At 43.8% G+C, this 24,842-nt stretch overlaps 1 long non-coding RNA gene across 1 annotated transcript in view; it reads left to right on the top strand.

Moving 5' to 3' along the window:
* The first annotated feature begins 1,387 nt into the window (after window positions 1–1,387).
* Window positions 1,388–24,842, top strand: part of LOC145343509 (uncharacterized) — a 33,443-nt gene continuing 9,988 nt past the window's right edge. The window contains exons 1-2 of the long non-coding RNA XR_013886721.1: window positions 1,388–1,456; window positions 1,775–1,919. This is a non-coding gene — a long non-coding RNA (uncharacterized LOC145343509). The remainder of the gene's footprint in view (window positions 1,457–1,774; window positions 1,920–24,842) is intronic.

Below are 24,842 nucleotides of genomic sequence, written 5' to 3'. Positions count from 1 at the left end.
TGTGCAGGACAGAAGTCTTTGCATAATGCTAATTTCATAAACATTACTATAGATACAAGTTATTGCCATGATTTCAATATTGTAATTTTCAGACAGCATTTGCCATTTTTTACCTCTGTCTCTCTCACTTTTTCCAGGATTTCTGCATCCCTTTTGAGAATTGGCTTTTTGTGTAGGCACATGGAGCATTTGTCTTCAGCTCCAGGTCCCATTGGTCATGTGCATGTGCCTGACAAACATAAAAAATATAAACCGGGCCTGTGCGGTTCTTTCCCAGCTGGCACATACACACTGGTTGGGAACTATTGCTCTACTGAATTGTTTAAATACATACCCAAAAAAGCAGAAAAAGGAACTTCGGTTGCATGAGATACAAAATAAAATACAGAATAAAATTTATTAAAGCAGGTTGTTGAGCCCAATATCCACAGTGGTCTTTATCCAGTTTATTGCTGAGTTGCATTTTCCCCAATTGGTTCTGTAATTCTTCAGGTTCTCAGGTGCATTTGTTTTTTGCTGCTATTTTATTATCTTAAGCCTTTACTACTGACTGCTCTTCTTCTTACTTTAGATCTCTGGAGTCCAACAAAAATCATCATTTATCATTCCTTTGCCAATACATATTAATTGGTTCACCCATTCCATTTGCTTGTCCACTCTAAGATCCGAAATCTTCCATTTCTGCTCACTACATTATTAATTCCTCTGGTGGTGCAAACAACATTTTTTAGCATAGGTTAATTGATAAGATAGCATGTTTATCAATCCTGGTCAAGTTGACAAATTCATACCTAAAATTCACTTGGCATTTTTGGTATCACTACACTATGGTTTCCCTTTGTACTAGCAACATCTTTCTTTTTTGGATCATTGATACGTTATGTAAGTGGGCAAAATTGTTATAAGTGGAGTTCAAAGTGAGGAAGTGCAAGATTATCCACTTTGGACTTGACAAAGACAGATGGGAATAATTTATAAATGGTATGAAATGTGGAGGAGCAGAGAGATTTAGGGTCCATTTCAAAAAATCACTAAAACCTAGTAGGCAGATGCAAAAATTATAACAGCTTTTATCTCAAGAGAGCAGAATACAAAGGGTGGACATTACACCACACATGCATAAAATTTTGGTTAGGCCCCATATGGATTAACTGCATTCAGTTCTGGGCACCACACCTCAGTAAACATATATTAGCCTTGACATGGCTACAGTCCAGTTTCACCAGAAAGGTAAAAGGGTTAGTTTATGAGAGCAGGTTGTGTAAATTAGGCTTGCATTTCCTTTGCAGAAGATTTAGTGGTTATCTAATTGAAGTGCTTAAGATGATTAAAGGATTTGATATGATAGCTAGAGATAAACTATTTCCTTTTGTGAGGAATAAAGGGACACAAGTTTAAACTTAAAGCTAGATCATTCAGGGGTGATATCAGGAAGAACTCCTTTACATAAATGCTGGTGAGAAACTGGAACTCTTAACCCTAAAAATTTATATAGGCTACTGAGTCAATTGAAACATTCGAAACCAAGATAGAGAGATATCTGTTAGATAATGAAACTAAGGAATGTAAAGCATAGGCAAGTAAATTAAATGGCATAGCTGAATCAAGGGGCTGAAAGCATTATCCAACTGTGACTGTAGCCACAGAGCAAGGCAAGGCCAGAACTGTCAGTAGCCATTAAAGTCACCATGACCTTGAATTTCTGTGCCAGCAGATTATGCTAGGTTGGAGTTACTGACATTAACCATCAACTCACTGTGCATTACTCCATCAGGGAAGTCATCAAGCAAGGAGAGAGGTGGACGGCTCCATTGTCTTCAGCAGTAAGTACCCAGGGATTGGATTCCAATAGTTCAAGGAACACCAACTGCACACATGAGGCTCTGAGGATGCCACAACATGTGAAGATGTACTACGAGGTATGTGATTGCCTAGTCATAGTCAGAAAGTCATAGAGGTTTACAGCATGGAACAGACCCTTCCGCCCAACTTGTCCATGCCACCTTTTTTTTTAAAGCCCCTAAACTAATCCCAATTGCCCACATTCATCCCATATCCTTCTATACCCATCATACCCATGTAACTATCTAAGTGCTTTTTAAAAGATAAAATTGTATCAGCCTCTATTACTACCTCTGGCAGTTTATTCCAGACACTCCAGGCAGTTTTGGTCACCGCACTTGCAGAAGGATATATTGGCCTTGGAGGGAGTGCAAAGAAGATTCACTAGGCTGATACCGAAGATGAGGGGGTTGGACTATGAAGAGAGGCTAAATAGACTAGGTCTGTACTCGTTGGAGTTTAGAAGGATGAGGAGGGATCTAATAGAGACGTATAAGATAATGAAGGGGATGGATAGGGTAGAGGTAGCGAGATTCTTCCCGCTTAGAAAGGACAGCAGGACTGGAGGGCACAGCCTCAAGATAAAGGGGGGGTGCAGTTTAGATCAGAGTTGAGGAGGAACTTCTTCACTCAAAGGGAGGTAAATCTCTGGAATTCTCTGCCCGTTGAAGTGGTGGAGGCTACCTCGCTAAGTCACAGGTAGATAGGTTTTTGATAGACAGGGGAATTAAGGGTTATGGAGAGAAAGCGGGAAAGTGGAACTGATCCACTTCAGATCAGCCATGAGCTTCTTGAATGATGGGGCAGACTCGAAGGGCTAGATGGCCTACTCCTGTTCATATTTCTTATGTTCTTATGTCCTTACACTCACCACCCGCTGTGTGAAAAAAATTGCCCCTCTGGATACTTTTGTATCTCTCCCCTCTCACCTTAAACCTATGCCCTCTAGTTTTAGTCTCCCCTATCTTTGGGAAAAAATATTGACTATCTACCTTGTCTCTGCCCCTCATTATTTTATAGACCTCTATAAGATCACCCATCAGCCTCCTACGCTCCAGAGAAAAAAAGTCCCAGTCTATTCAGCCTCTCCTTCTAACTCAATCCATCAAGTCCTGGTAGCATCCTCGTAAATCTTTTCTGCATTATTTCTAGTTTAATAATATTCTTTCTATAATGGGGTGACCAGAATTGCACACAGTATTCCAAGTGTGGCCTTACCAATGTCTTGTACAACTTCAACAAGATGTCCCAATTCCTGTATTCAATGTTCTGACCGATGAAACCAAGCATGCGGAATGCCTTCTTCACCATTCTATCTGCCTGTGACTCCACTTTCAAGGAGCTATGAACCTGTATCCCTAGATCTCTTTGTTCTGTAACTCTCCCCAATGCCCTACCATTAACTGAGTAAGTCCTGCCCTGGTTCAATCTACCAAAATGCATCACCTCACATTTGTCTAAATTAAACTCCATCTGCCATTGTGGTATTATCACTAGACTATTAATCCAGAACCTCAGCTAATGTTTAAACTAATGGTTTGAATACCACCACAGCAGCTGATGGAATTTGAATTCAATAAAAAATATCTGGAATTAAGAATCTACTGATGACATGATTGTCGATTGTCAGAAACACCCATCTGGTTCACTAATGTCCTTTAGGGAAGGAAATCTGCCATCCTTATCCAACCTGGCCTATATATGATTCCAGAGCCACATCAATATTGGTGACTCTCAATTGTCCTCCACGGGCACCTAGAAATGGGCAATAAATGCTGGCCAGCTAATGATGCCACGTCCCACAAATGAATAAAAACAATGTAAAGTCAATGAACACACAGTTGGTGTGTCACAACACACAGACCATCTTTTTCTTTTATTTGTTGGGAGTGCTTGCAAGGTCTGCATTTATTGCCCATCCCTAGTTACCCTTGAGAAGATGGTGGTGAGCTGCTTTCTTGAATCACTGCATCCAATGTGTAGGTACATCTACAGTGAAGTAAGGAAAAGTGTTCCAAGATCTGATGCCACAGCAGTGAAGAAACGGTGATATATTTCCAAGTGTAGATGGTGAATGACTTGGAAGGGAACTTGCAAGTGCTATTGTCCCATGCATCTACTATCCTTGTCCTTCTAGGTGCTAGAGGTTAGGATTTAGAAGATGTTGTTGAAGGAACCTCAATGAGTTGCTACAGTACATCTTGCAGATGATGTACATTTTTGCCACAAAACAGCAGTGGTGGAGGTAATGAATGTTTAAGATGGTGGTTCTTGTACCAATCAAGCAGACTGCTATGTCCTGGATGGTATTGAGCTTCTTGAGTGTTGTCTGGAGTTGCACTCATCCGCACATGGGGTGGTATTTGATGGAGTTGATAGAAGTCTTGCCCTCTCGTTGGAGAATTAGCTGGAGCCTTCTGTCACTTTCTCTCAGGAAGACCCACTCAATTGAATGCCGCAGGTCTTCCCCAGGATAAAGGACCTCAGAAGTTGAAATAACACCCCAAGAACAACCGGCTAATCTGAATCCAGAAGTGGTCATTGCGGGCAGCACCATTTGGGAAATCCATGATAGTTGCCAGCAATCCTGAGGCCCAACATCACAGAGGGACCCAGGTCCATGGACTAGCGGTGGCAGTGGTTCTGGGATGGGGATAACATGGGAGAAAGGAGTCACCAGTAAGGACAGGGCATGGCTCTCAGTGGCTCACCCTTCCTGATGTCAGGTCCATCATAGAGTCATAGAGACTTGCAGCATGGAAACAGGCCTTCTGGCCCAACTTGTCCATGCAGTCCAGTTTTTAAAACCCTAAGCTCGTCCCAATTGCCTGCATTTGACCCATATCACTCTATACCCATCTTATCCATGTAACTGTCTGAATGTTTTTTAAAAGACAAAATTGTGCTACTACCTCTAGCAGCTTGTTCCAGACACTCACCACTCTGTGTGTGAAAAAAATGCCCCCTAGATCCTTTTGTATTTCACCCATCTCACCTTAAACCTATTCCCTCTAGTTTTAGACTCCCTTACCTTTGGGAAGATATTGACTATCTAGCTGATCAATGCCCCTCATTATTTTACAGACACATCAATGTGATGATTCTGTGCTATTTCGATATATTTTATGTGTAAGAGACAGTCTTTTGTTACAAGAGTTGATTTGTCTGGTAAGCATGCAGCAGATGCTAAGAATGCAGGCTAATAACTGATTTCAGCTAAGAAGTGTGTTATTTGTAGAGTTAATGGACCTTTTATTTATTTAAGTTCTCCTGGGATTTTAGACTACATTGATTATAAATGGGAGGAACTAAGCTTGCAGGAAAGCCAGTTTCATGTTCATTTTTAAAATACAAGCAGTTGCTGCCTGGACTGCAAGAAAGCATTGTCTCTCTCGCTCTCTCTCTCTCTCCCCCCAAAGGCTTTCTGAAAGCTCTAAGCCTAGTAACCTAACTGAAAACAAGTATGTCTATGTTATGCTTTATAATTTTAAACAGGGGTTTAAGTCTACAAGATAAATATTGCTTGATTGGAACTCAGTGATATATTAGCAGTTAAGGCCTGTAACTTCTTATGTTTAAGTTTGTTCAATTGTTAAGAGTTAAGCTAATTCATTTGTTATAGTTCAACTGTATTGTTAAATAAAGATTGTTTTGATAAAAGTTTTCCAGTTTGTCAGTAGAATCGCGCTTGGCGTGAAACATTAATGCCAAAATAAAAAATTTGGCATTTTAACTAGTTTGACTTCTAATATTCTTCGGGATTTCTGATTGGTCTTCTAACATACAGACACTGAGTGCCTGTGGAAGAAGAATCCCCTCTGGCAACCCACTTGCAACTCAAAAAAGTTTTCTTTTCGGGCTCTTCACACAACAAGTCTCCTACCTGCTGTAGGTTCAAAAGCAGCAGCAGTAGGATGAGGCCCTTGAGTGTGCATTAGTTGTCCATTAAAGGGCCTTGATTGATGGCAGAGCAGGAAGTCCACCACATTTCTGCCTGATGAAATGCCTCCCATCACCAAACTCAATTCAGGGAAGGACAATAAATGGAGTCTATTCTATCACACTCCTGACTTGTGGCATGGTAGCACACTGGGCAGCACAATGGCACATTGGTTAGTGCTGCTGCCTCACAGCACCAGGGACCCAAGTTTAATTCTGCCTCAGGTAACTGTGTGCAGTTCTCCCCTTGTCTATATGGGTTTCTCAAGATGCTCCGGTTTCCTCCCACACTCCAAAGATGTGCGTGTTAAGTTGATTGGTCATGCTAAATTGATACCTTAGTGTAAGGGGGATTAGCGTGGGATAATGAGGATAGGGCCTGGGTGAGATTGTTATTGGTGCAGGCTCTATGGGCCGAATGGCCTCCATCTGCACTGTAGAGATTCTATGATTCTTCTTCTATGGTCTATGACTAATGCCTTATAGATGGTGGATAGTCTGTAGGGAGTCAGATGAGTTACTTTTGATTTGATTTGATTTATTATTGCCACATGTATTATCATACAGTGAAAGTATTGTTTCTTGTGTGTTTTACAGTCAAAACATACCATTCATAGAGAAGGAAATGAGAGAGTGCAGAATTTAATGTTATAGTCATAGCTAGGGTGTAGAGAAAAATCAACTTAATGCAAGTAAGTGCATTCAAAAGTCTGACAGCAGCAGAGAAGAAGCTTTTCTCAGGTCGGTTGGTATGTGACCTCAGACTTCTGTATCTTTTTCCCAAACAAAAAAGATAGAAGAGAGAATGTCCGGAGTGCATGGGGTCTTTAATTACACTGGTTGATTTAGTGGGGCAGCGAGAAGTGTAGATAGAGTCAATGGAAGGGAGGCTGATTTGCGTGCTGGATTGGACTACATTACGACCTTCTGTAGTTCCTTGCGGTCTTCGGCAGAGCAGGAGCCATACCAAGCTGTGATAGACAATAAAGAATGCTTTTTATGGTGCATTTGTAAAAGTTGATGAGAGTCGTAACTGTCATGCCAAATTTCCTTCATCTTCTCAGAAAGTAGAGGTATTGGAGAGCTTTCTTAACTATGGTGTCCACATGGGTGGACAAGGACGTGTTGTTGGTGATCTGGACACTTTAAATTTGAAGCTCTTGACCCTTTCTACTACGTTCCCATCGATGTAGACAGTGGCATGTTTTCCTTTACGCTTCCTGAAGTCAATGATAATATCATTTTTCTTGTTGACAATGTCACAGACTTGCTACAGAATTCCCAACCTCTGACCCGCTCATGTAGCCTTGGTATTTATATAACTGGACACCTCACGGGATCCAGGGTGAGGTGTCTAAATTGGCTTCTTGATAGAAGCCAGAGGGTGGTTGTAGAGAGTTGTTTTTCAAACTGGAGGCCTGTGACTAGCAGTGTGCCTCATGGATCAGTGCTGGGTCCACTATTATTTGTCATTCATATTAATGATTTGGATGGGAATATAGGAGGCATAGAACATAGAACATAGAACATAGAACACTACAGCACAAACAGGCCCTTTGGCCCACGAGTTGCGCCAATCACATCAACACCTACCAACCTACAGACCTATCTATAACCCTCAATCTCATTAAACCCCATATACTCATCCAGAAGTCTTTTAAAAGACCCCAGCGAGTTCGCCTCCACCACCACTGACGGAAGCCAATTCCATTCACTCACCACCCTCTGAGTGAAAAACTTACCCCTAACATCACTTCTGAACTTCCCTCCCTGCACTTTAAATCTGTGTCCTCTCGTAGCAACCATTTCAACCCGGGGAAATAGCCTCTGAGAGTCCACCCTATCTATTCCTCTCAACATTTTGTAAACTTCTATCAGGTCGCCTCTCAACCTTCGTCTCTCCAGGGAAAAGAGTCCCAGCTCCCTCAACCTAACTTCATAAGGCATGCCTCCCAGTCCAGGCAACATCCTTGTAAATCTCCTCTGTACCCTCTCAATAGCTTCTACATCTTTCCTATAGTGAGGCGACCAGAACTGCGCACAATACTCTAAATGAGGCCTGACAAGGGTCTTATAAAGTTGCAGCATTACCTCCCGACTCCTAAACTCAATCCCTCGATTAATGAAGGCCAGTACACCATACGCCTTCTTGACCACCTCCTCCACCTGCGAGGCCGATTTAAGAGTGGTTAGTAAGTTTGCAGATGATACCAAGATTGCTGGCATAGTGGACATGAAGAAAGTTATCTCCAATTGCAACGGCATTTTGATCAATTGGGCCAGTGGGCTGACGAATGGCAGATGAAGTTTAATTTAGACAAATGCAAGGTGATGCATTTTGGTAGACTGAACCAGGGCAGGACTTATTCAGTTAATGGTAGGGCGTTGGAGAGAGTTACAGAAGAGATCTAGGGGTACATGTTCATAGCTCCTTGAAAGTAGAGTAGACAGGGTGATGAAGAAGCCATTCGGCGTGCTTGGTTTCATGGGTCAGAACATTGAATACAGCAATTGAGACATTGTGTCGAAGTTGTACAAGACATTGGTAAGGCCACACTTGGAATACTGTGTGCAATTCTAGTCACCCTATTATAGAAAGGATATTATTAAATAGAAACAGTGCAGAAAAGATTTACTAGGATGCTACCAGGACGTGATGGACTGAGTTATGAGGAGAGGCTGTATAGACTGGGACTTCTTTGCTCTGGAGTGTAGGAGGCTGATAGGTGATCTTATAGGTGATCTTATAGGTGAGGCCGCAGCTGGAGTACTGTGTGCAGTTTTGGGCGCCGCACCTGCGCAAGGATATTTTGGCCCTGGAGGGAGTGCAGAGGAGGTTTACTAGGCTGATACCGGAGTTGAGGGGATTGAGCTATGAGGAGAGGCTGAATAAACTAGGCTTGTACTCGTTAGAGTTTAGAAGAATGAGGGGAGATCTCATTGAGACGTATAAGATGATGAATGGGATGGATAGGATAGAGGTGGAGAGACTCTTCCCGCTCAAAAAAGACAGTAGGACTAGGGGGCACAGCCTCAAGATAAAGGGGAGGCGGTTTAGAACGGAGTTGAGGAGGAACTTCTTCACTCAAAGGGTGGTGAATCTCTGGAATTCTCTGCCCGTTGAAGTGGTGGAGGCTGCCTCGCTAAATATTTTTAAGAAGCGGGTTGATGGGTTCTTGATAAGAGAGGGGATTAAGGGTTATGGGGAGAGGGCGGGAAAGTGGAACTGAGCCACGACAGATCAGCCATGATCTTATTGAATGGCAGGGCAGGCTCGAAGGGCTAGATGGCCTACTCCTGCTCCTATTTCTTATGTTCTTATGTTCTTATATAGGTCTATAAAATAATGAGGGGCATAGACAAGGTAAATTGTCAATATCTTTCCCCAAAGGTAGGGGAGTCTAAAACTAGAGGGCATAGGTTTAAGGTGAAAGGGGAAATATACAACAGTGTCCAGAGGGGCAATTTTTTCACACAGAGGGTGGTGAGTGTCTGGAACAAGCTGCCAGAGGTAGTAGTAGAAGCAGGTATAATTTTGTCTTTTAAAAAGCATTTAGATAGTTACATGGGTACAATAGGTACAGAGGGATATAGGCCAAATCCAGGCAATTGGGATTAGCCTAGGTGTTTTAAAAAAAAGGCAGCATGGACAAGTTGGGCCGAATGGCCTGTTTCCACATTGTAAACCTCAATGACTCTATATCCCTCTATTCCCATCCTATTCATGTATTTGCCAAGATGCCCTCAGAAGTTACTACCATATCCACTTCCACTACCTCCCCCAGCAATGAGTTCCAGGCACCCACTACTCTATGTGTAAAAAATGTGCCCTGTATATCTCCTTTAAACCTTGCCCCTCGCACCTTAAACCTTTGCCCCCTAGTAATTGACTCTTCCACCCTGGGGAAAAAGCTTCTGACTATCCACTTTGTCCGTGTTTCTCATAATCTTGTAGACTTCTATAGGTCACCCCTCAACCAAGTTTCTCCAACCTCTCCTATAGCTAATGCCCTCCATACCAGGCAACATCCTGGTAAATCTTTTCTCTACCCACTACAAAGTCTCCACATCCTTCCGATAGTGTGGCGACCAGAATTGAACATTATATTCCAAGTGCAGCTTAACTAAGATTCTATAAAGCTGCAACATGACATGCCAATTTTTAAAATCAATGCCCCAGACAATGAAGGCAAGCATTGTGTATGCCTCCTTGACTATCTTCTCCATCTGCATTGCCACTTTCAATCACCTGTGTACCTGTACACCCAGATCCCTTTGCCTATCAATACTCTTAAGGGTGCTGCCATTTACTGTACATTTCCTATCTGTATTAGACCTTCCAAAATGCATTACCTCACATTTGTCCTGATTAAACTCCATCCCCCATCTCTCCGCCCAAGTCTCCAACTGACTTATATCCGGCTGTATTCTCTGATGGTCCTCATCACTATCTGCAAACCCACCAACCTTTGTGTCGTCCACAAACTTACTAATCAAACCGGTTACATTTTTCTTCAAATCATTTATATATATTACAAAGGTCCCAGCACTGATCCCTGAGGAATGCCACTTGTTACAACCCTCCATTCAGAAACACACTCTTCCACTGCTACCCTCTGTCTTCTTTGACCAAGTATGAAGTCTCACAACACCAGGTTAAAGTCCAACAGGTTTATTTCATAGCAAAGGCGCTTTCGGAGCACTGCTCCTTCGACAGGTGAGTGGGAGATCTGTTCACAAACAGGGCATATAAAAGCACAAATTCAATTTACTGAATAATGATTGGAATGCTAGTCTTTACAGCTAATCAAGTCTTAAAGGTACAGACAACGTGAGTGGAGAGAGCATTAAGCACACATTGAAGAGATTTGTATCGTCTTCAGACAGGAAAGTTAGTGAGATTTTGCAAGCTCAGGCAAGTTATGGGGGTTACAGATAGTGTGACGTGAACCCGGTTGACGCCGTCCTCATGTGTGCGGAACTTGGCTATCAGGCTCTACTCAGCAACTTTGCGCTGTCGTACGTCGTGAAGGCCACCTTGGAGAACACTTACTCGAAGATCAAAGGCCGAATACCCGTGACCGCTGAAGTATTCCCCGACAGGAAGAGAACAGTCTTGCCTGGTGATTATTGAGCAGTGTTCATTCATCCGTTGCCAGTCTTTTAACAAGTCAGTTTTGTATCCATCTTGTCAGCTCACCTCTGAGCCCATGCAACTTCATCTTCTGCACCAGTCTATCATGAGGGATCTTGTCAAAGCCTTATTGAAGTCCATGTATACAACATCTACTGCCCTACCCTCATCAATCATCGTCGTCACTTCCTCGAAAAACCCAATCAAGTTTGTGAGACACAACCTCCCCTTCACAAAACCATGTTGCCTCTCACTAATACGTCCACTTATTTCCACGTGGGAATAAATCCTGTCTTGAAGAATCCTCTACAATGATTTCCCTACCATTGATGTAAGGCTCACCGGCCTGTAATTACCTGATTATTCTTGCTACCCTTCTTAAACAAAGGAACAACATTGGCTATTCTCCAATCCTCTGGGACCTCCCCTGTAGCCAGTAAGGATACAAAGGTTTCTCTCAAGGCCCCAGCAATTTCCTCCCTTGCCTCTCTCAGTATTCTGGGGTATATCCCATCAGGCCCTGGGGACTTGTCTACCTTAATGTTTCCCCAGTACCTCTTTCTTTTTGATCTCAACATGGCTCAAACTAACTACACATCCTTTCTCAGACTCATCATCCACCAAGTCCTTCTCTTTGGTGAATACAGATGCAAAGTACTCATTTAATACCGCACCCATTTCCTCTGGCTCCATGCATAGATTCCCTCCCTTGTCCTTGGATGGGCCAACCCTCTTCCTGGCTCTTTACATATGTATAAAAAGCTTTGGGATTTTGCTTAATCCTGCTGGCTATTGCTTTTTCATGACCCCTTTTAGCCGACCTTACTCCTTGCTTAAGTTTCTTTCTACTTTCCTTGTATTCCAAACTTGCTTCGTGTGTTCCCAACCTCTTAGCTTTGACAAATGCTTCCTTTTTCTCTTTCACTAGGCTCACAATATCTCTTTTGATTCAAGGTTCCCAAAACTTGCCATACTTATCCTTCATTCTTACAGAAATGTGCAAGCCCCGAATCCCTATCAACTTACACTTGAAAGCCTTCCGCATGCCAGATGTTGATTTGCCCTCAAACATCTGCCACAAATCTACATTCTTCAGTTCCTGCCTAATATTCTTGTAATTAGCCTTCCCTTAGCACCTGAATCAGCACCTTAAAGCTTACTGAATTGTGGGCACTGTTCCCAAACTGCTCCCTTGCTGAAACATCGACTACCTGGCTGGGTGGTTGATATTTCAATCCCTTCTTCCAAATTATTAATATATAATGTGGACAATTGGAGTCCTAGCCAGATCCCTGCAAACCCCACTAGTCACTGACTGCCAATCAGATAAAGACCCATTAATACCAACTCTGCTTCTTATCTGCTTACCAGCTTTCTATCCACCTCAATACATTACTAGCAAACCAATGTGCTTTAACTTTACACAGTAGTCTGTAACGTGAGACCTTGTCAAAAGCCTTCTGAAAGTCTAAATAAAGCACATCCACTGGTTGTCCTCGGTCAACTCATTGGTGTGGGAGGAATGGGTTTGAATTTATGGGGCATTGGCACCAGTATTGGGGTAGGTGGGACCTGTTCGGGCGGGATGGGGTTGGTCTGAACCGTGCTGGGACCAGAGTGCTGGTGAATCGTGTAAAGAGGACTGTAGACAGGGCTTTAAACTAATTGGGGGGGGGAGGGTGTGAGGGTAGGTGACATTATGGTGTCTACAGTTAAGGAGACGGTACAGGTAAGGATAGAGGGAGTAAGGGGCGTGAGTATGGTTGGTGGCGTTCCGGCAAATAAGGTCCAGGTGAAGGCTGGGATGAAGGCGCTTTATCTGAATGTGCGAAGCATTAGGAATAAAGTGGATGAGTTGGTGGCGCAGATCGACACAAATGGATATGATCTGGTGGCCATTACAGAGACGTGGCTGCAAGGTGACAGGGACTGGGAGCTGAATGTCCAGGGGTATCAAGTGTTTAGGAAGGATAGGCGGGAGGGAAAATGGGGGGGTGTAGCTCTGCTGATTAAGGATAGCATCAGGTTGGTAACAAGAGATGATATTGGAGCCAAGGAGCAGAATGTGGAATCGTTGCGGGTAGAGATTAGGAACAGCAAAGGGAGGAAGACGCTGGTGGGTGTCGTCTATAGGCCCCCGAATATTGATCTGGAGGTGGGGCGGGCTGTTAACGTGCAAATAAGTGCGGCGTGCAGGAATGGGACGGCCATAGTTATGGGGGATTTCAATCTGCACATTGATTGGTCGACCCATGTTGGACGCGGTGGGCTCGAGGAGGAGTTCTTGGAATGCTGCCGGGATAGTTTCCTCGAACAGTGTGTGTTGGAGCCGACGAGGGAGCGAGCTATCTTGGATCTGGTGCTATGTAATGAGGCGGGTAGAATTAGGGAACTTGCGGTGAAGGATCCTCTTGGGGAGAGTGATCATTGTATGGTGGGGTTTCTGGTGCAGATGGAGGAGGAGAAAGTGGGTTCCCGGACACGCGTCCTTTGTTTGAACAGAGGGGAGTATGGTAGGATGAGAGAAGAATTGGCGAATGTGGACTGGGGGAGCGCGTTGGAAGGTAGGTCTGCTGAGGAGCTGTGGAGGATCTTTAAGGAGATCTTTCTTGGTGCTCAGCAGAAATTTATTCCGATGGTCAAAAAGGACCGTAGGAGGAGAGGTAATAAGCCGTGGATAACGAAGGAGGTGAAGGAATGTGTTAAATTAAAAGCGGAGGCGTTTAGAGTAGCTAAGAGTAGTGGGCGAGAAGAGGATTGGGAGAGGTTTAAATGTTAACAAAGATTGACAAAGAAGTTGATAAAGAAGGGTAGGAGAAACTATGAAGCTGGGCTAGCGCTTAATATAAAAAAGGATAGCAAGAGTTTTTATAAATATATAAAAAGGAAGAGGCTGGCTAGGGTGAATGTTGGTCCCTTAGAGGATGAGAAGGGGGACTTAGCGGTAGAGGATGGGGAAATGGCTGAGGTTTTGAATAACTTTTTTGTTTCCGTCTTCACGGAGGAGGACGTGAATAATTTGCCGGGTGTTAGAGATGGGAAGGTGGTAGGACTGGAGGGTCTCGATGACATCACTGTTACTAGAGAGGTGGTGCTCGGCAGACTGGAGGGGCTGATTGTGGACAAGTCCCCAGGACCGGATGGCATGCATCCGAGGGTCCTGAAAGAAATGGCGGAGGTGATAGTGGATGCCTTGGTGGTTATTTTCCAGACGTCGCTGGATTCCGGGGAAGTGCCGGAAGATTGGAAAATGGCTAATGTTACGCCGTTGTTTAAGAAGGGTGCCATGCAAAAGGCGGGGAATTATAGGCCTGTTAGTTTAACATCTGTTGTAGGTAAAATGTTAGAATCCGTCATCAAGGAGGAAATAGCGAGGCATCTTGAGGGGAACTGCTTGATAGAGCAGACGCAGCACGGTTTCGTTAAAGGGAAGTCGTGTCTGACAAATTTACTGGAGTTCTATGAGGATGTGTCTAGGGCGGTGGATAGAGGAGAGCCGGTGGATGTGGTCTTTCTTGATTTTCAGAAGGCGTTTGACAAGATACCTCACAAGCGGTTATTGCAGAAGGTAAGGGGGCATGGAGTTGGGGGTAGGGTGTTAGCGTGGATAGAGGATTGGTTGTCAAATAGGAGGCAGAGAGTGGGGGTCAATGGGTGCTATTCGGATTGGTGGATGGTGACTAGTGGAGTGCCCCAGGGGTCGGTGCTGGGGCCTCGGCTATTTACCATTTATATAGATGATCTGGAGGAGGGAACCGAGTGTAGGGTGTCGAAATTTGCTGATGACACCAAAATTGGTGGAAAGGCAAATTGTGCAGAGGGTGGCGAGAGTCTACAGAAGGATCTAGATAGGCTGGGCGAATGGACCAGGAAATGGCAGATGGAATTTAATGTTGGCAAGTGCGAGGTGGTCCACATTGGTAGGAATAATGGTAGGAAGGATTATTACTTACGTGGAGAAAAACTGCAGCAGGCGACGGTGCAGAGGGACCTCGGGGTCCTTGTGCATGAGTCGCAAAAACCCAGCCTGCAGGTGCAGCAGGTGGTCAGGAAGGCAAATGGGATGCTGGCCTTCATTGCGAGGGGGATTGAATATAAAAGTAGGAAGGTCTTGCTGCGCCTGTATAGGGCATTGGTGAAGCTGCAGCTGGAGTACTGTGTGCAGTTTTGGGCGCCGTACTTACGCAAGGATATTTTGGCCTTGGAGGGAGTGCAGAGGAGGTTTACTAGGCTGATGCCGGAGTTGAGGGGGTTGAGCTATGAGGAGAGGCTGAATAAATTAGGCTTATACTCGTTAGAGTTTAGAAGAATGAGGGGAGATCTCATTGAGACGTATAAGATGATGAATGGGATGGATAGGATAGAGGTGGAGAGACTCTTCCCGCTCAGAAAGGATAGTAGGACTAGGAGGCACAGCCTCAAGATAAAGGGGGGGCGGTTTAGAACGGAGTTGAGGAGGAACTTCTTCACTCAAAGGGTGGTGAATCTCTGGAATTCTCTGCCCGTTGAAGTGGTGGAGGCTACCTCGCTAAATATTTTTAAGACGCGGGTTGATGGGTTTTTGATAAGAGAGGGGATTAAGGGTTATGGGGAGAGGGCGGGAATGTGGAACTGAGCCAAGACAGATCAGCCATGATCTTATTGAATGGCGGGGCAGGCTCGAAGGGCTAGCTGGCCTACTCCTGCTCCTATTTCTTATGTTCTTATGTTTGTCAAGCATGATTTCCCTTTTGTAAATCTATGCTGACTTTGTCTGATTATATCACTGCCTTCCAAATGTTGAATTATGAAATCCTTGATAATGAACTCCAGCAACTTCCCCAGCACCAAGATCAGGCTCACTGCTCTATTGTTTCTGTTTTCTCTCTACCTCCCTTTTTGAATAGCAGACTTACACTAACCAGACTCCAATCTGTAGGAATCAAACCAGAGTCCAAAGAATTTTGGAAAATAACCACCAATGGATCTACTATTGCTAGGTCCATTTCCTTAAGTACTCTGGGCTAAAGATAATCAGGACCTGGAGATTTATCTACCTTTAATCCCATCGATTTCCCAAAACCATTACTCTACTAACACTGATTTCCTTCAGCTACTCACTAAAACTTGTTTGTCTCCAAACTTACAGTACATTATTCATGTCTTCATTTGTGAAGACTGAAGCAAAGTATGAATTTAAGTTCTCAGCCATATCTTTATTCCCTGTTATGAATTCTCCCATTTCTGACTGTAAGGGGACTATATTCGTTTATTAGTTTATCAGTTTGATTAGTAAGTTTGTGGAAGACACAAAGATTGGTGGATTTGTGGATAGCCATGAGGTCCATCAGAGGATACAGCAGAATATAGTTCAGTTGGAGACTTGGACAGAGATCGCGATGGAGTTTAATCCAGACAAATGTGAGGTAATGCATTGAATACAAATGGGACATATACAGTAAATGGCAGAATCCTTAAGAATATTTATAGGCAAAGGGATCTAGGTGTGCAGGTACACAGGTCACTGAAAGTGGCAATGCAGATGGAGAAGGTAGTCAAGAAGGCATATGGCATGCTTGCCTTCATTGGCCGGGCACTGAGTTTAAAAATTGGCAAGTAATACTGCAGCTTTATAGAACCTTAGTCAGGCCGCACTTGGAATATAGTGTTCAATTCTGGTGGCCACACTACCAGAAGGATGTGGAGGCTTTGGAGAGGGTACAGAAAAGATTTACCAGAATGTTGTCTGGTATGGAGGGCATTAGCTATGAGGAGAGGTTGGAGAAACTTGGTTTGTTCTCACTGGAACAACGGAGGTTGAGGGGGTGACCTGATAGAAGTCTACAAGCTTATGACAGGCATGGACAGAGTGGATAGTCAGAAGCTTTTTCTCAGGATGGAACAGTCAATTACTAGGGGGCACAGGTTTAAGGTGTGAGGGGCAAGGTTTAAAGGAGACGTACGAGGCAGATTTTTTACACATAAGAGTAGTGCGTGCCTGGAACTCATTGCCGGGGCAGGTAGTGGAAGCAGATACGATAGTGACTTTAAAGGGGCGTCATGGCAAATACATAAATAGGATGGGAATAGAGGCATATGGTCCCCGGAAGGGTAGGGAGTTTTAGTTCAGGCAGGCTTTGGGGGGCTGAAGGGCCAACTCCTGTGCTGTAATTTCCTTTGTTCTCTTTGTACTATCTTCAAATTTGCAGATGATACAGAGTTGGGTGGGAGGGTGACCTGTGAGGAAGATGGAAAGATGCTTCAGCATGATTTGGGCAGGCTGAGTGTGTGGGCATGTGCATGGCAGATGCAGTATAATGTGCATAAATGTGAGGTTATCCACTTCGGTAGCAATAATAGGAAGACAGATTATTGCTTGAATGGGCATAAATTGAGAGAGGTGTATACTCAGCGAGACTTTTGTGTTCTTCTGCATCAGTTGCTGAAAGTAAGCATGCAGGTACAGCAGGCAATAAAGAAGGCAAATGGTATGTTGGCCTTCATAGTGAAAGGATTTGAGTATAGGGATATGGGAAGTTTTGCTGCAATTGTACAGGACGTTGGTGAGGCCACACCTGAAGTATTATGTTCAGTTTTGGTCTCCTTATCTGAGGAAGGATGTCCTTGCTGTAGGGGGGAAGGTTGACCAGGCTGATTCCTGGGGAGGCAGGTCTATCATATGAGGAGAGACTGAGTCAGTTATGCTTATATTCACTGGAGTTTAGAAGAATGAGAGATTAGCAAGGGGGATTGAATATAAAAGTAGGGAGGTCTTGCTGCAGCTGTATAGGGCATTGGTGAGGCCGCAGCTGGAGTACTGTGTGCAGTTTTGGGCGCCGCACCTGCGCAAAGATATTTTGGCCTTGGAGGGAGTGCAGAGGAGGTTTACTAGGCTGATACCAGAGTTGAGGGGGTTGAGCTATGAGGAGAGGCTGAATAAACTAGGCTTGTACTCGTTAGAGTTTAGAAGAATGAGGGGAGATCTCATTGAGACGTATAAGATGATGAATGGGATGGATAGGATAGAGGTGGAGAGACTCTTCCCGCTCAAAAAAGACAGTAGGACTAGGGGGCACAGCCTCAAGATAAAGGGGGGGCGGTTTAGAACGGAGTTGAGGAGGAACTTCTTCACTCAAAGGGTGGTGAATCTCTGGAATTCTCTGCCCGTTGAAGTGGTGGAGGCTGCCTTGCTAAATATTTTTAAGACGCGGGTTGATGGGTTTTTGATAAGAGAGGGGATTAAGGGTTATGGGGAGAGGGCGGGAAAGTGGAACTGAGCCACGACAGATCAGCCATGATCTTATTGAATGGCGGGGCAGGCTCGAAGGGCTAGATGGCCTACTCCTGCTCCTATTTCTTATGTTCTTATGTTTAAATGTGTAGGGATATGGCAGTAGGGCCTGGGTGAGATTGTGGTCAGTGCAGGCTCGATGGGCCAGATGGCCTCTTTCTGCACTGTAGGGCTTCTATGATTCTATTTCTATGTCCAACTTTCCTCACAAGACAATCCATCCTTTCCAGGTATTAGTCTAATAAAGTTTCTCTGAACTACTTCTAATGCATTTACATCTTTCATTAAATAAGGAGGTGAATACTATACACATAACTCCAGATGTGGTCTCACCAATATCTTTTGTGCCTAAAGCACAAGCTCCCTATTTTTGTACTCAATTCCCCTCACAATAAACATACTATTAGGCTTCCTAATTATATACATACTAGCCTTTTATGAATCATGCATGAGGACATCCAGATTCCTCTGAAGCTCAGAGATCTGCAATTGCCCAACATTTAGATAATATGTCTCTTGAAAATGGACAATCTCGCATTTTCCAACATTGATTACCACTCACTTATCGATATCCTTTTGTGGCTTCGACATGTCCTCTTCACAACTATCTTTCCTGCCCATCTTTGTCTCATCAGGAAATTTAGCAACCGTACCTTTGGCTCCTTCAACCAAGTAATTTATATAAATTGTAAAAATTGAGGCCCCAGCACTGATCCATATGGCACACCATTCATCATATCTTGCCAAACTGAAAATGACCCATTTATGCCTACCTCTGTTTCTTGTTTGAAGAATTGTAGGACTAAAGGATGTTACATTCAGAAACTTCCACAGAGCTTCTTGTACTCCACAGCAGAAGCTCTGATTGAAGTTAGTTTTATGCTGATACAGATGTGAGTCTGAACAATGTACAACTAATTTGATTTGATTTATTATTGTCACATGTATTAACATACAGTGAAAAGTATTGTTTCTTGTGTGCTATACAGACAAAACATACCATTCATAGAGAAGGAACCAAAAGAGTTCAGAATGTAGTGTTACAGTCATAGCTAAGGTGTAGAGAAAGATCAACTTAATGCAAGGCAAGTCCATTCAAAAGTCTGACAGCAGTGGGGAAGAAGCTGTTCTTCGTCATTTGGTACATGACCTCAGATTTTTGTATCTTTCTCCCGATGGAAGAAGGCAAAGGAGAGAATGTCCAGAGTGCATGGGGTCCTTAATTATGCTGGCTGCTTTGCCGAGGCAGCAGATGGGAGACTGGATTTCATGATGGACTGGGCTACATTCACGACCTTTTGTAGTTCTTTGCGGTCTTTGGCAGAGCAGGAGCCATACTAAGCTGTGGTACAAACAGAAAGAATGCTTTCTTGGTGCATTTGTAAAAGTTGGTGAGAGTCGTAGCTGACATGCCAAATTTCCTTAGTCTTCTGAGAAAGTAGGGGCGTTGGTGGGCTTTCTTAACTATAGTGTCAGCATGGGGGGATCAGAACAGGTTGTTGGTAATCTGGACACCTAAAAACTTGAAGCTATCAATCCTTTCTACTTTGTCCCCGTTGACGTAGGCAGGGGCATGTTCTCCTTTACGCTTCCTGAAATCGATGACAATTTCCTTTGTTTTGTTGGCATTGAGGGAGACATTATTGTTACCACACCAGTTCACCAGATTCTCTATCTCATTCCGGTACTCTGTCTCATTGTTATTTGAGATCCGACCCACTACGGGTGGTGTCGTCAACAAACTTGAAAATCGAATTGGAGGGGAATTTGGCCACACAGTCGGAGATATATAAGGAGTATATAAGGGGGCTGAGAACACAGCCTTGTGGGGTACAAGTGTTGAGGATGATTGTGGAGGAGGTGTTGTTGCCTATTCTTACTGATTGTGGTCTGAGAGTTAGGAAGTTCAGGATCCAATCGCAGAGGGAGGTCCGAGGCCCAGGCCACAGAGTTTGGAGATGAGTTTCATGGAAATAATGTTGTTGAAGGCTGAGCTGTAGTCAATAAATAAGAGTCTGACATAGGTGTCCTTGTTATCTAGATGTTCCAGAATTAAGTGCAGGGCCAGGGAAATGGCATCTGCTGTGGACCTGCTGCGGATATAGACAAACTGTCGTGGGTCCAGGTAATCCAGGAGGCTGGAATTGATTCGTGCCATCACTAGCCGTTCAAAGCACTTCATAATGATGGATGTCAGAGCCACCGGCCGATAGTCATTAAGGTACACTGCTTGGTTTTTTTTAGGTACTGGGATGATGGTCATCTTCTTGAAGCAGATAGGGACCTGAGATTGTTGTAAAGAGAGGCTGAAGATGTTTGCGAATATTTGCACCAGCTGATCTGCACAGGATCTGCGTGCTCATCCGGGTATCCCATCCTGGCCAGTCGCTTTCCATGGGTTGACCTTTGAGAAAGCTGCTCTGACATCAGCAATGGCAACCCCAGATACAGGTTCATCCAGGGCTTTCAGGTTGGAGGACATGCTCTCACTGACCTCTTGTGTAGAATACTCATTGAGCTCATCGGGGAGGGGTGCATTGTACATGCCTCCATCTTGTAGCCTGTTATGTCTTGCAGACATCTTGCCATAGTCGGCGGGGGTCAGTGTGGCTAGCCTGGGACTCTAGATTGGGCTGGTACTGTCTTTTGGCTTCTTTGATGGATCTCCTTAGATTATGTCTGGCTTTCTTGCATCGATCAATGTCACCAGAGGGCACAACCTCAGGCTGAAGGGACGATTCTTTAAAACAGAGATGAGGAGGAATTTCTTCAGCCAGAGAATGGTGAATCTATGGAACCCTTTACCGCAGAAGGCTGTGGAGGCCAGGTCATTAAGACAGATAGGTTCTTGATGATGGGGAAAAGGCAGGAGAATGGGGATGAGAAAAATGTCAGCCATTGAATGGCGGAGCAGACTCAATGGACCAAGTGGCCTAATTCTGCTCCTGTGTTATGGTCTTATGGCCTGACTCGAACGCCTCAAGACCTGGACTTCAACAAGCAGCGAACATCCCTATTCATCCATGTTTCCGGTTGGGCAACACACAGATTTGCTTCTTTGGAATCTTGTACAGTTATAACCTATCAAACACCATTGCTCCCCTCTGTATCCTGGCACCCTGGATGAAATAAATAAGTTTGCCAGCAACACAAGACTTAATGATCTTCCTTTACTGGATTAAAAGTCAGATGAGGTGGCTAAGTGTTAAATGTTGTTGCTACAAGCAGCTGAACAGCATATAGTTGATTCAGACACTGAGCTTTTAAACATTTTAGAATGTGAGATTGTTCTAAACAAACTTGCATTTGTATTGTGCCCTTTAAGTAATAAAACATGCCAAAATACTTCATACTGGATAAAAGGCCAAACTGTCTTCAATTAAGTAGGAGAGTTAACCAAATGCACAGATGAGGAGAGGATTGCGTGTCTGATTTACACTTGCTAGAAGCAGAAATTCATAGAATCCGTTCTCTGTGAAGGATAGCACGGTGACATTGCTGCTTCACAATGCCAGGGACCTGGGTTCGATTTCCGGCTTCGGTCACTGTCTGTGTGGAGTTTGCACATTCTCCCCATGTCTGCATGGGTTTCCTCCAGGTACTCGAGTTTCCTCCGACAGTCCAAAATGTGTAGGTTAGGTGGATTGGCCACGCTAAATTGCCCTTTAGAATCAGGGGGACTAGCTATGTAAATGCATTGGGTTATGGGGATGGGGCCTGGGTGAGATTGTGGTCAGTGCAGACCCGATGGGCCAAGTGGCCTCCTTCTGCGCTGTAGGATTCTAGGCAAAGGAATATATTCAAATTTTTTGGGAAATCGAACCCAGGTCCCTGGCATTGTGAAGCAGCAATGTCACCGTGCTATCCTTCACAGAGAACGGATTCTATGAATTTCTGCTTCTAGCAAGTGTAAATCAGACACGCAATCCTCTCCTCATCTGTGCATTTGGTTAACTCTCCTACTTAATTGAAGACAGTTTGGCCTTTTATCCAGTATGAAGTATTTTGGCATGTTTTATTATTTAAAGGACATGTTAGAGAGCCTATGCTTCCCGTTGCTTACTTAATGGCTTCAAGTCAGCAAGTATCCTTTACTCCTGTCACAAAAATTGTTGTGTTTGTTTGATATTCTTATTTTTATCCTGATAAGTGCAAGACAAAAGCTTGGGCAGCATGTCTCTCTTTTCAGCAATACTCAAATCTGCTTAATTTTGTGGGGTGGTAGTTCGGCAGGGAATGAAGGGGAACAGGAAGAAGTAGATTACAGGTGAGATGCTTCCCAATCTGCTCAGGATAACTTAACATGCAAATATCTTGATGGTTAGAGTAGGTCTGTCTGATTAATCAGCAATAAATTTATTAGTGCAGGTAAACTACAGCTTTGGCTAGTTTCATGCTGAGGCACATGGGCACAGTCGTGGTTCTCGTCAGCCTGTGCCTAGGTTTTCCCTAGGTTGTCCCTATCAGACAATGCTCACTCCACTCCACGTTAGTTCTCAAATTTCTCAGTTAAGCAATAATCATCAGCATTGGGTTTGCCCTTTTCAAGGAGAAGTATGTTATGTAAGAATGGTATTAAATTATTTTGGAGGAATATTGATATTCTATAAAGAAGACCCTCTGTATAAATTATTTAATTAAGTTAGGGAAAGATTAATGGAGACCATTTGTTCAGAAGAGTTGAGGGTTGAAAGGAGTGAGGGTGCTAAATGCATGTATTTGTATAAATAAACTTTAGAAATTTGGAAGAGACGGGTTTAGTTTTTCTCAGCTGTTACAAAGTGGAGTAAAAGGCTTTTAAAAGTTAGCAGATATTTCATAGTAAACAAACTGTTATTAAATTTTTTTTGATCCCAAAAGTGGGGCAATAGGAAAGACATGAAAACTTCAGTTCAAGTAAGTGCTGAGAACAATGGAATCAAAGATGAAAAGGAAAATAGATAAGCAAGGAGAGATGTTGATGGATCTGCTGTCAGCTGTGTGGAAGATCTCCTGGAAACCATTCTGATGTTTAGCCATCCAGTCAAGCCAGAAAGTCTTGTCCTGCAAAAAGCAATCTGGTCTGAAGGTTCTTGGATTTCCATAGCAGAACGTAAGCAAATTTGAGAGCTCATGTGGTGTGGCTTTATTAACATAACAGCAGCTTTGCCATGGAAAAGATTAATAGATTTTTATAGTTGAACTACTGCATGGAAGTGTTTAATTGTGAGTCAGACTAGTAGGGATTCTTGAGGGAAAGTTTTGTAAAATTATTGGGGGCGATTCTCCCAGCCCGCTGGCCGGGAGATTCTAGTGGAGACCGTTTCGCAGGCTCCCCGCTGGGCGCCACAGCCTCCATGCATCTCTGGCAGCCAGAATAAATTATGTACAGGCTAATTTGAATGCACGTTAAGTGCCATTAATGGGCCTAGGACTGAAATCTTCAGGCCTATGGGTGCCTATCTTGGCAGCGTCAGCAAGGGCCCCCAGCACACTCAGCGCTGACAGATTGGCGCAGTTGGAATAGACTCCACCTACTTATTGTTAGAGTGATTCACCCTAGTGCACTCTGCAGTGCTCAGAGAGTGGGAGATTCATTTTGTAACTCCCACTGAAGAAACCTGTGTGATTTACTCCAGTTTTTATGCAAATTCAACACTTAGAATTTTTTGGGAGAATCGCCCCATTAAGTCATGCAACTGTAACCCCATACATTATTATTTTCTCATTATTAAAATTTTACTCTAATATTTTAAATTTCGAAAGTGTTACCAGCTCAAATATGGGCAAGGAAATTAATTATTATCATCCTTCAAGAGCTTCATATTTTTAGGTGTCCAGATCACAAACAACATGTCCTGATCGCCCCCCCATGCCGACACTATAGTTAAGAAAGCCCACCTACTTTCTCGGAAGACTAAGGAAATTTGGTATGTCAACTATGACTGTCACCAACCTTTACAAATACATCAGAATGTGATGTTTTTAGATTTCTAAAAGGCATTTGATAAGGTGCCTCACAAAAGGTTGCTACAGAAGGTTAGGATGCACGGATTTGGGGGTAAGGTGTTAGCGTGGATAGAGGATTGATCTAATAGGAAGCAGAGAATTGGTATCAATGGGTGCTATTCTGGTTGGCAGCTGGTGACTAGTGGAGTGCCGCAAGGATCGGTGCTGGGGCCTCAACTGTTTACCAAGTATAGAGATGATCTGGAGGAGGGGGCTGAGTGTAGGGTGACGAAATTTGCTGATGACACAAAGATGAGTGGAAAAGCAAATTGCGTGGAGGGTGTGGAAAGTCTGCAGAGAGATCTGGATAGGCTGAGTGAGTAGGCAAGGACCTGGCAGATGGAGTATAATGTTAGCAAGTGTGAGGTTATCCACTTTGGCAGAAATAATAGGAGGAGGGATTATTATTTAAAAGGCAAAAAGCTGCAGCATGTTATGGTGCAGAGGGACCTGGGGGTCCTTGTGCACGAATTGCAAAAACCCAGTCTGCAGGTGCAGCAGGTGATCAAGAAGGCAAATGAAATGTTGGCCTTTATAGCGAGGGGGATAGAATATAAAAGTAGGGAGGTCTTGCTGCAACTGTACAAGGCACTGGTGAGGCCACAGCTGGAGTACTGTGTGCAGTTTTGGTCGCCGCACTTGCACAAGCCTTGGAGGGAATGCAGAGAA

Source organism: Carcharhinus amblyrhynchos, chromosome 5 (assembly GCF_965287045.1).
Source record: "Carcharhinus amblyrhynchos chromosome 5, sCarAmb.v2.hapA, whole genome shotgun sequence".
Taxonomy (NCBI): Eukaryota; Metazoa; Chordata; class Chondrichthyes; order Carcharhiniformes; family Carcharhinidae; genus Carcharhinus; species Carcharhinus amblyrhynchos.
Note: the sequence above shows the minus strand (reverse complement) of the source record. Positions and strands in the feature narration are given on the sequence as shown.